Source organism: Sceloporus undulatus, chromosome 4 (genome assembly GCF_019175285.1).
Source record: "Sceloporus undulatus isolate JIND9_A2432 ecotype Alabama chromosome 4, SceUnd_v1.1, whole genome shotgun sequence".
Lineage (NCBI taxonomy): Eukaryota > Metazoa > Chordata > Lepidosauria > Squamata > Phrynosomatidae > Sceloporus > Sceloporus undulatus.
The window spans coordinates 109,866,216-109,878,060 of NC_056525.1; the positions used below are offsets into that span (position 1 = coordinate 109,866,216).

At 41.2% G+C, this 11,845-nt stretch overlaps 1 long non-coding RNA gene and 1 other non-coding gene across 2 annotated transcripts; one reads left to right on the forward strand and one right to left on the reverse strand.

The window, feature by feature from the left end:
* Positions 1-2,900: 2,900 nt before the first annotated feature.
* Positions 2,901-2,986, reverse strand: TRNAR-UCU. The gene is given in 2 exon segments: positions 2,901-2,936; positions 2,950-2,986. It is a non-coding gene; the product is annotated as a tRNA-Arg (tRNA).
* Positions 2,928-11,134, forward strand: LOC121927633. Its single transcript, XR_006103287.1, has 3 exons — positions 2,928-3,216; positions 4,619-4,682; positions 11,010-11,134. It is a non-coding gene; the product is annotated as an uncharacterized LOC121927633 (long non-coding RNA).
* The last annotated feature ends 711 nt before the right edge of the window (positions 11,135-11,845 follow it).

Consider the following 11,845-nt stretch of genomic DNA (forward strand, 5'->3'; position numbering starts at 1 on the left):
GGTATAAAATTATTTTTATTAATTATTAATATTCTCAGCGACAGGGGGGGGCATTCTGGGGGCCATGCCTGTTGGGCTGGGCTATGTATGAGGGTCAATGAGGAGGAGGGCTTGCTCTGTTGTCCTGGGTGTGTTCTTACTTAATGTTCTATTGTGGGTATGAGAGGTCCCTTGCATAGGGCAGGCCACCAACTTTTGAAGATCCAAGACTTTGTTTTGTTAACTGCCCTTGAGTCGACCTGGACTCATGGAGACCCTGTGGATGAGGCATCTCCAAAACCCCTCGTCCTCTATTGCTCTGGCCCTGTAAATTTGGGTCCATCATGGCCTCCCAAATTGAGTCCATCCATCTGACGTGTGGCCTTCCCCTCTTTCTACTTCCCTCTACCTTTACTAGCATTATTCTCTAAAGAGTCGTATCTTCTCATGATGTGGCCAAAGTACGACAGCCTCAGTCCAGTCATCTTGGCTTCCAAGGAGGTTTCAGGCTTGATCTGTTCAAGGACCCGTTTGTTTGTCTTTTAGGATGTCCAAGGCGTCCTCAACACTCTTCTCCAGCACCACATTTTGAGTTAATTGATTTTCTTCCTATCTTCTTTCTTATCTGTCCAGCTCTCACATCCCTACATAATAATAATAATAATAGTAATAATAATTATTATTTATATTCTGGTTTTTCCTGAAGGAATCAAAGCGGATTCCAGCAGTATAAATAAAACATCAAACAATTAAAAATTACAATTAAAAAAACCCAAGACCCCAACCCTCCCCCCAAACATAAAAACAGTGATCAACTCATAAAAAGAGATTAAACATCAAAGAATTTAAAACTATCCAAAAGGAATACATTAAAATTTCAGGCATATTAGCGGAAAAAACTAATCTTCCTCTAGAGGAGGGGGGACGGGGGTGATAGTGTCAAACAATTTTGGTAACAATAGCAGTAGAGGTGTCAATAGAGGGAGGGGGAGGCAAGTCTAACACTACATGGTAACATGGAATACAATGGCTTGTACGATTCTAACTTTAGTGCTTAGTGCCTTTGCATTTTAGGATCTTTTCTAGTTCTTTCATGGCTGCCCTCCCCATTCTTCGTCTCCTTCTGATTTCTTGACTGCAGTCCCTGTTCTAATCAATGTTTGATCCCAGGTTTGAGAACTCCATGGCCTCATTCACACTACACAATGAACCGATTTTTAAGCTGGATTGTTTCGAATCAATGGACCGGTTCAGCACCCAATAGATGTTCGCATTATTCAAACCGTGATCAAATCTGCCAGTTTCAATTTAATCCACTTCGTGTTCACATTCACCATTAGGATCGACTCAAAATGTAGTTGCTTCAAGTCACAGGGAACCGGATCCAATCAACAACGCGTTCACACTTGTGCTGAATCGATTCATTTAAAAAAGTTGCGGGGAATGCCTCAGATTCAGAATCATAGAATTGTAGAGTTGGAAGAGACACAAGGACCATCTAGTCCAACCCCATTCTGCCATGCAGGAACTCATAATCAAAGCAGAACTGGTTAAACTGGGTTTAGCGCTGCCCCCCTAGCAAACCGTGCCAGAAATTTGGCATAAGTGCAAACAAGGGCATGTAAAACAGTTTGAAAACCAGTTTATCAGGTAGTGTGAATGAGGCCCCTGACTACCATCACCAGTTCTGAAATGAGTTAATTTTCTTCCTATCCCCTTTATTCACTGTCCAGCTCTCCCATCCATACACAGTGATGGGGAATGTTGTACCATTTTTAAAAAATTGATACAGTGTGTGTGTGTATATATATATATATATAATTTTATCTTTTTAAAAATGTGTTTTATTCTTTTAATGACTATCTGTTCTAATATTGTAATAATTTGATTCCTTTTTAATATCCTTTTTTCCCCTACATTTTTAACTGTACTGTTTTTTATAATGTTGTGAAACCACTCTGAAAGTCTCAGTTCTGGGAAAAGAGCAGGATACTACTACTACTACTACTACTAATAATAATAATAATAATAATACAGTGGATTAGACAATCCTACCTTAATTGTACAATTTTAATTGTTGTTTTAATGTGTTTTATATTGTATTGTATTATAAATTTTAATTTAATTTAAATCTATTTGTGGTTTAATTTTTATTTTATTGCTCTTTATTTCTTATGTCCGGGGGGGAGGGTTGGGATTGTTTTTAATTGTGCATTTTTATTTTTATGACATTTTATTGTTATACTTCTGTTGTAATCCACCTTGATTCCCCTGAGTAAAGGCAGAATATAGATGATGATGATGATGATGATGATGATGATGATGATGATGATGGTAGCTGCCTTGGGTCCCATTTTGGGAGAAAGGCGGGTTAAAAATAAAATAAATAAAATATTAAAAAATAAAATTGGATCGACGAAACATTCATAAATGAGGGGCAGTGGGAATAGTGAGGTTTGAGTGTAGGGCTAGGACAGTCTGGAGACCATGGTTCAAATCCCTGCTTCTTGGCTATGCAAACCCAGCAGGTCACACTCTCTCAGCCTCAAGGGGAAGGCCATGGCAAACCTCCTCTGGAGTAATCTTGCCAAGAAAACCCCACGATAGGTTGGCCTTAGGGTCGCCATAAGTGAGAAACGACTTGAAGGGACAACAACGACGACACTGAAGATCCTAAGAGAGGCCCTCCTTGGTTGCCTCACAGTTCACAAAACCATTGGGCAAAACTGCTAGGCCTCAGGCGCCTCCTCAGTTTTTACCTCACGCCTTTCAGTTTGAGCAAATATTTACACGGAATAATAATAATAATAACACAGAAAGTTTTGGTTGTTGTTTTTTTAAAATATTTATTTATTAATTTATTTTTCCTTCCCTTTTTTTGTGCGTGACGTAAAATAAAAAAATAATAAAATGACACGTCGCGACTCCGCCGGGACTCGAACCCGGAACCTTTGAATCTCTTCCATCCTCTAGAAGTCCAATGCGCTATCCATTGCGCCACGGAGCCACCTGTTGGATTCTCTGCGCATTCGCTAAACTACTCGGAGGCAGGGTTTCCTCCGCGGCCCCAAGAGCACCCCAGGCTCAAATTTAAAACCAAACTGCTCTATGGGCGAAGAAGACTCGGCGGCTCCATTCCAAGGCCGCCATATTAGTTTTAATGCAGTGATTACATGACTCTCTTCTCACAGACTCACTCTCTTTTCCCTCATAGAGGCCCCTTTTCTAGGCGCCAGGGTTCGTTAAGGCCTTGAGGAGCCGAATTTTATACATGTCACGTCAAGAAAACACTGTTTAGGGTTTAGTTTTGCTTAATAGCATCCAGACTGGAGAAATAACCCGGTTTGATATCGCTTTAACTCTGGTGCTTTGCTATGGAATTCTGGGAGTTGGAGTTTGTTGTGGGGCCCAGGGCCCACAACAAACTCCAACTCCCAGAATTCCATAGCAAGGAGCCAGACAAAGAGTTAAAGCGGTATCAAACCGCGTTATTTCTCCAGTCTGGATGCAGTGCCATCTTACATGGAGGCCCCAATGACTTTACTGACAGAAAAGTTGTTGTAAGATTGAAAACTGAGCAGAAATTCCCCTGAAATCAATGTTTTTAATCCCCTGAAGTCAGTATTTTAGATGGCTCTCTATAAGGCTGTGAAACACACTGCAGATATAATCCAGTTTGAGACCGCTTTAATTGCTCTGTCTCAAGGCTGGGGAATTCTGGGAAGTGTAGTTTTTTGTCGTTTATCTTTCTCTAAGGCTACAATAAACTACAGTTCCCAGGGTTCCCTAGCACTGAGCCAGTGCAATTGAAGCAGTCTCAAACTGGATTATTTTTGCAGTGTGTTTTGGACCTTTTAAGGCTGCAAAATGACAGTGAGCTGCTGCATGTCATGTCCTAGGCAGTTCAATGGGATTTAGCTTGCATTCACATTGTAGGGCTACTGCAGTTTGATACCGCTTTAAGTGCTGTAGCTCCAGCCTATGGAACCATGGGATTTGTAGTTTTACAAGGGCTTTAGCCTTCTCTGCCAAAGAGTGCTGGTGCCTCACAAAGCTGCAAATCCTAGGACTGTGTGGGGTGCAGCCATGGCAGTTAAAGGGGTGACAAACTGTATTATTTCTACAGTGTAGACTCTGAGTTATGAGGCCAAGGCACACAAGGGGACTGTGCAAATAAAAGAAGAAATATTGACTATCTGATAAAACAAATAGGGATATAATGTCAGGGTTCTATATGGAACTATACCGCATCAGTTCCCTTATGGAACAGAATTTAAATATAATTTTAATTTGACAGTTTAAAACAAGTAGACTTAACCCTGTCTTATTTAATATACAGTAATTATATACTTTCTGATCACTTGAAAATGATATTCCCCACTACTATTCAGTTCTGCTGGATATTACGCTTTAACAAAAAAATGTCATTCATTTGCATTTCTTTTCTTTTCTTTCTTTTTTGGGAAATGCTTTTTTATTAAACATATTTATAATATGTATAAAACAAACAAACAAAAATGCATCTGAGGAAGTAGACTTTAGTCTATTTCTTTCAGTTATTATTATTATTATTATTATTATTATTATTATTATTATTATTATTATTACTATATTTATTTGTATCCCGCTCTTGTTCCAGAACTGGGAGTCAAAGTGGCTTCACAATATTCAAAGAGTAATACAGTTAAAAACATAGAAAAGAGGTGAGTTAAAAAGGAATTAAATTATTGCAATGTTAAAATAGATAGCTAATAAAAGAATGAAATATGTTTTAAAAAGATAAAACTGTATAAAACATGTTAAAATGAAACAACATCCCAAGCTGGTCCTTTACAAGCATTCAGTGTCTCAAAGGTGCTGCAAGATCTGCAAGAAGCAAACACAAAAAATACAACATATTTACATGGAAATAATTTTACAAATGAGAATAACTCTCCAGAATCCACCTATCTTATTATATTTTATATCATGTGTACCTCTTATCTTTTAGTTGTTTTAACACTTTATGCCATTCATACTCTAACAATCATTCATACATTTATACCCATTTCATCCCATTGACTTCTTAATTCTACTTCACAGAGTTAAATATATTTCTATTTCCCTACTGTATTGTCTTAATTCTTATATCCTATTTATTAATTACCAACCCTAAATTCCACAAAGAAAAGAGATCTATAATCTTTACCTTTCTTCTATTCTTCCATGTTCCCTAAAATTAGTTTTAAGTTCGGTTTCCAAATATCTATATCTATACACACACACACACTCCTTTATTATATTTCGAGATCTACCTTAATCATCTCATTTATCATCTTCCTTCCTTCCTTTCCCATAGAACAGCTATATTCTTCCAGTTGTTCACATAACATTTGGTTCATTTGCATTTCTCAGTTGTCTGGGAAAGATTTACAGTACAGTACTAGAGAGAGAGAGAGAGATTATAAAAACAAAGGAAACAATATTTTTTCTTATACGTACTGAGTTCTGTTTGTGTATGGAAGCTTTTTAGTTATACAGAACTCTTTATCATTAGTGAGATTAATATTGCTCATCTAAATGGGATGCCAGAAGGTTGTTTTGTTGAAGCAGATGCTTCAAAACACTTCAGATAGCAAATGGATTGACCGATGATGTTAATAATTTGCTGAAGCTATTCCAGTCTGCAGCAGACATCAAATGCATGTGAGATAAAGCATTAATTAAATAATTACTTTTTTTAAAAAAAAAATAGCAATGCTCTAGCTAGATAATAGTTCAGGTATCAGGTTACAACGGACTTGGTCATTTTTATATGTGTCGAAAGAGGTACATTTTTGTCTGATAAAGCCACCATTTGCACAAAAACAACTTTATTTAACCATCCCCCAGCTGTAGTGAATAACTGAATTTTCATTCTGCTTAGCTTGGGAGCTTGCCCACTGTTTATACATTCGTGCAGTGAGTTCTCACTTTGCCAGCTGTGCATCTGCTGTTTTTCTTGGTGGTGGCTAAATGCCTCACGTTGGTCTATCACTTTAGGATGTTTTTGATACGTAAACCGCAGACAAGAAACTGTTGCCTTTACTTCAAGATGAGACTGTTGCCCTCACGCTTCAGAAGGTTCTTGGTATGTAAGCCACAAACAAGAAACTGTTGCCAGGATTTGGGCTCAATGCTGGGTGACCAGATGCCCTCCTTTTCTGTCCTACATTTTAACCTTCTGTCCAGGAAGAATTTCAAAATGTCCTCCATTTTGAGCATGACTGAGAAGCATGGATTTATATTAGTGGTTTTAGCTTTTATTTTGTAATGTCCTACATTTTTCTTAAATGCCCTACAGCTGGCGGTGCCTTTTCTTTCTTTGTGATCAGGACATCTGGTCACCCTGGTCTAATGACATTTGTCAGTCCTATGTCCAGGACCTTGGTTTCAGCAGTAGAGCAGGTTGCAATGAGGATGAGGCCTGTTGTGTGCCTTCAAGTAGTTTCTGACTTATGGCGATATTAAAGCAACCTATTGTAGGGTTTTCTTTGTAAGATTTGTTTGAAGGAGGTTTGCCATTGTCTTCCCATGAGAGAGTATGCTTGCAATGAGGCTTGAACTGGGGGACTTTAGCACTGGGCGGTGTCGAATTAACGTATTTCGCTCATACTTCATACCACATCGAATGGCCCATCCGAACGCACTGTAATGCGCGAAAGATGCCAAACGAATGCGTTCTGGATCCTCTTTTGGAGCGTGTGGCCAGTACACTGATAAGGGATTGGCAATATCCTGGGTGGGCTCTGTTCGATCTCATGGCGAAGGTCGGGTGTGACCACCCTGTCCTGAATTCCATCGCAAGACCCCCAGATTCCTTATTTAACTTCCGGTGGGTCTTTCCTCTTGCCGGTTCCAGGGAAGCGGGGGTGGCGGTTCCAGCGGCTCCCTCCAGCCTCTCGGCTTGGGAGACAGCATAAGCGGCATCCCAAGAAGGCAAGAGGCGCGGGGGCCGCTGGAATCGTGGTTCCGACAGCCTCCTCTCCTCCCCCGGCTTGGGAGCCAGCATAGGTGCCATCCAAGAAGGGAAGAGGCGCGGGGGCCGCTGGAACGGCGGCGATCGCCGCGATTCTAGCGGCCCCGCGCCTGTTCCCTTCTTGGGATGCACCCTATGCGGCTCCAACGGGAGGAGGAGGAGAAAAAAATCCATCCCCATTTACTATTACAGCCGCTGGAACTGGTCCTTCCCCCCCCCAGAAACAGCTACACAACACACGTAGAACGGGCATGCTAATTGTTGCAAGGAAGGTCATGGTAACGTTAAAAACCAAGCAGGAATGTAGAGGAAACAGAGAGGAATGTAAGAGAGCACGTTGTATCGCGATTGTTCATGTGCATGAGCTGGCTCTCCAGCTGTTTACCGGGCTGTCATGACGGGACCCCCTTTCACCCCGGAACATTTTAGGTCGCAACCCATGCAGGGCACCACGAGCATGTGCGAGGGGGCCGATACGAATCGCCCAATCCTCATGTTGAGCGCAGGTGTGACTATGCATTCTGCACTGAATACACTCGCGCGAATGCGTGTTGGCCATTAAAATCCGCGCAATTCGTAGGGGCTCCCAGGTATGAACGTATTGAGCGAAAATAACGTTAATTCGAACAGCCCAGTGCTGAAGTCCCCCAGTTCAAGCCTCATCTGATAAGGGCCTATGACCCCCCAAGTTCACCCAGTGGGTTTGAATGGCTAAGCAGGGTCTCCAGAGTCATAGTTGAACACTCAAAACTACTACGCCACACTGGCCTCTTGTATGCTTATGACTGCCAGGGGTAGCATGGGTTTCTGTCATGCCTGAAGAGGAGGACATGAAGACGGCTATGGCTTACTCAAACCTGTGCCAGCCCTCTTCACAATAACGGCTGCAGATCCTTAGCAATTCTCCAGCTCAGGAATAAATAAAGGACTAGTGGAGATGGGAGTGGCACCTCAAGGGGCCTAGTTTGGGACCCTCAGTGGTAGAGCAGCACAGAAGATATACACAGTTGGACCTCCAACATTGCAGCTTTGACTTGCAGATTCGATTAATATGTTTCTCTCTTAGGAATCTCTAGGTCTGCTAGTGCACCTCTGACAGAAATTGACCATAGGTTGGCTGGAATATTTAGAGAGTACTAGAGAAAACACTTCTTTAGGCAAATGATCAACTTTTGCACTGGAGGAGCTGGAATTTCTAGAGGGGTGCTCTCTCAAGTAATAAAAAATGTGTTTTTTTTCCACTTTCATGGAGGACCTGTGCCCCTAACCCCAGTGAATGTGGAGGGCCCACTGTATTATTTTATCCAGCTGAATATGTAAACAGTATACAATTTATAGGGTTGGCGATTTGGGATGTCCCAGGTCCTGAGGCTTCTGGGCCTGTACAACAGGGTTGAAAACATTGTGGTCCTAAGGACCACACTGATGTTGGCTAAGGGTCATATTTCTAAACATATATGGCTCTCCTCTTCTCCCGACTCAGTGCAGGCTCACCCCACATTCTCCCATCCTCTCTCTGCAGGTATTCACACAGTCACAACTCAGTGTCCAGCATGGGAAGCATTAACATATCCCTTCCCTGCCCCCCACTGTGCTTTCTGACATTTAGGAATGCTGTGGTAGTACAGTTGATTCTAGGACCTCCTGTGGATACCAAAATCTGTGGATGCTCAAGACCCATGATATATAATGGCATAGTGAAATTATACCCTTATTTAATATTTAATATTTTCAAGCGTTGATAATTGAATCTGTGGATAAAGAATTCGTAGATATGGAAGGCTGGACTGAGAAGCTAAAACCTCTGAATGTGTTCACATGCACACACCAGTTATTCAGAAGAGAATGAAGCAATAATTTGAACAGATGACTTTAGCTCAACCTTTTAGTTGTTGAGAGAGCTAGTTTTGATCAACGTTACACTACACTGTTTTGTTGTTATTGTTAACCACCCTCAAGTCAATCTTGACTCATGGTGGCCCTGTGGAATGAGACATCACCAAGACTCCCTGTCCTCCACTGCTCTGCTCAGATCCTGTAAATTCATGCCTGTGAGCTCCTTAAATAGTTCATATCTGGCATCTTCTTCTCTTTCTACTTCCCTCCAGCTTCCTAGCATCAAAGAATCAAGAGTTGGAAGAGACCTCAAGGGTCATCCAGTCCAGCCCCTTGCCAGAGAGGAACACACAATGTAAGCACCCCTGACAGATGGGCCATCCACCTCTCTTAAAGACCTCCAAAGGTGGAGACTCCACTACATTCCGAGGGAATGTGTTTCCACTGTCAAACAGCCCTTACTGGCAGAAGTTCTCCTAATGTTGAGGTGGAATTGCTTTTCCTGAAGTTTTGAATCCATTACCTGGGTCCTATTTTTCTGGAGCAACAGAAAACAAGCTTATTCCATCCTCAATATGAATCCTTTTGAATTGTGGTGTCCAGAACTGGATGCAATATTCCAGGTGAGTCCTGACCAAAGCAGAATAGAGTGCCACTATTACTTCCCTTGATCATAGACAATGTACTTCTATTGATGCAGCCCAGAATCATCATTGGCCTTTTTAACTGCCGCATCACACTGTTGACTCATGTTCAACTTGTGGTCTACTAGAACTCTTAGATCTCTTTCACATGTCCTGCTATCAAGCCAGGTGGTCCTCACCATATCTAATGCATTTCATTCACTTTTTTTGCCAAGTGCAGTACCTTCCATTTCTCCCTGTTGAAGTTGATTTAGTTTTGGTCCAGCGTTCTAATCTATTAAGGTCATTTAGAATTTGATCCTCTCCTCTGGGGTATTAGCTACTACTCCTTCTAATTTGGTGTCATCTGCAAATTGATAAGCATGCCTCTATTCTTTATTCTTCATCCAAGTCACTGATAAAGATTTGAATATTTACTGGGCTCAGGACAGATCCCGTGGCACCCCACTGGTCACTTCTCTCCAGGATAAGAGAGTTGCTCACTCTTTGAGTTCAGCTGGTCAACCAATTACAAATCCATTTAACAGCTAGCCCACATTTACTAGCTTGTTTCAAGCATAGTATTTCCTATATTACTCCCCCCCCCCCAATGAGTCATTTCCTTCTCATGACGTGATCAAAGTAAGGCAACCTCAGCTTTACATTTGGCTTCCAGGGAGATTTCAGTCTGATTAGTTCTATTGACGCATTTGTTTTCTTTTGGGCTGTCGGGGGTATCCTCAGCACTCTTCTCCAGCACCACATTTCAAATGAAATGATTTTCCTCCTATCTGCTTTCCTCACTGACCTGCTCTTATATCCATACGTGGTAACGGGAAAACAATGTCTTTTACAATTCTGACCTTTGCTCAGTTGTATATCTTTACATTTTAGGATCTTTTCTAGTTATAGGTTTATAGTTCTCTGAGGCTTAAGGGCTCCCGGCTGGGAATTCTAAGTGCCCTCCCTAAACTACAAATGCCAGGATTCCACAGGAGGCAGCCATACCAGTTAAAGTGGAATACATCCATGAAATCTCTTCCTATATACTTCAATTTAAAATGTAAATTAGTTATTAAATTGTTTTTTGTGTAAATATTGATACTAATTGGAGAGGACAGGGACAGAAGAGACTAGGAACTGGACATAAAATGTGAATTTAACTATGTTGTTGTGGTTGTTTTATGCCTTCAGGTCATTTCTGACTTATGCAACCTGAGGTGAACCTATCAAAGGTTTCTTGGCATGATTTGTTCAGAGAGATTTGCCTTTGCTTCCCTCTGAGGATAAGAGAGTGTGACTGCCCAAGGTCACCTAGTGCATTCCTAGCCAATCCAGGATTGAACCCTGTGCTCCAGAATTTTTGTAGTCAACCACAACACCAGCTGGCTCAATTTTCTTTTCCCCCAAACTACCAAGCACGGCAATCTGTAATGACACAAGTGGAAGAAGATGGTTTTTCAAATAACAGGATGTATTTTGTTGAACTCCCACCCTCCAAAAAAAAGTAGAATAATAAAAAATGGAGAAGAAAGGAAACAAGTGATTAACATTGTATTTATTTGTGATCCTAGCCTATCACTTGACTGACAGCCAAAGAATATGTGAGCTAACAGCATCAGTTCTCCAAGGACCCGATTTAATGAATGTTCTAAATTCCATTTTGTTCAACTGAATTTTGTTCTACTTTTTTGTCCTAGTAAGTTCATTATTTTGTTCTCCTTAACATCTTAATACAGTTAGTTTAACAAAGTATTTTTCTTCAATATTATATTAAAAGCGTAGTGCCAATTGTAGTGCATCAATGCCCAAATGTGCCCATTTTGCATAAGTGGGTTTTTCTGTATGCAAGGTATTTGTTCCCTTGTTGGGGCAGGATGGTAAATATATTCACTGGGGGGAAAAAAACAGACAGATATAAAGCTATTTTCCTTTTTCCCTTTTTAAAAAAACCAAGTACAGAGGTTGGCTTACAAGCAGAAGGCCAAGAAGCTGCTGCCAGCCAGTTTATATAGTCCAATGTCTGGAACAGTGCTGTCAGGGAAGGGCTTCATAGCAGATGCTAGGGACCTCATTTCACAGCCAGACAGACAGGCTCCCACAACTGGCATGGCATTTGTTGCTGCACTTGAAGTAAGTGAAGTATACTTTACCAACTATCTTCCTTCGTTCTCCAGTCAAGCCATTGTGAACAATTTCAAAATACCAAAGAGCAACATTGCTGGTCGGACTCTTTGCATAAGATTTAGGTTGTGCAGGCATCAATGTGGAGGGCCCATGTCCTATTTTACATTGGAGTTTATCACATGGGAGGAATTCTCTTAATTTCGAAGGAAAGGAAAGTGGGCCCAGAACGCATTCACATGATTTTGCTAGTTCACGGAATTTACATGGAAGGGGGGGGGGGGGG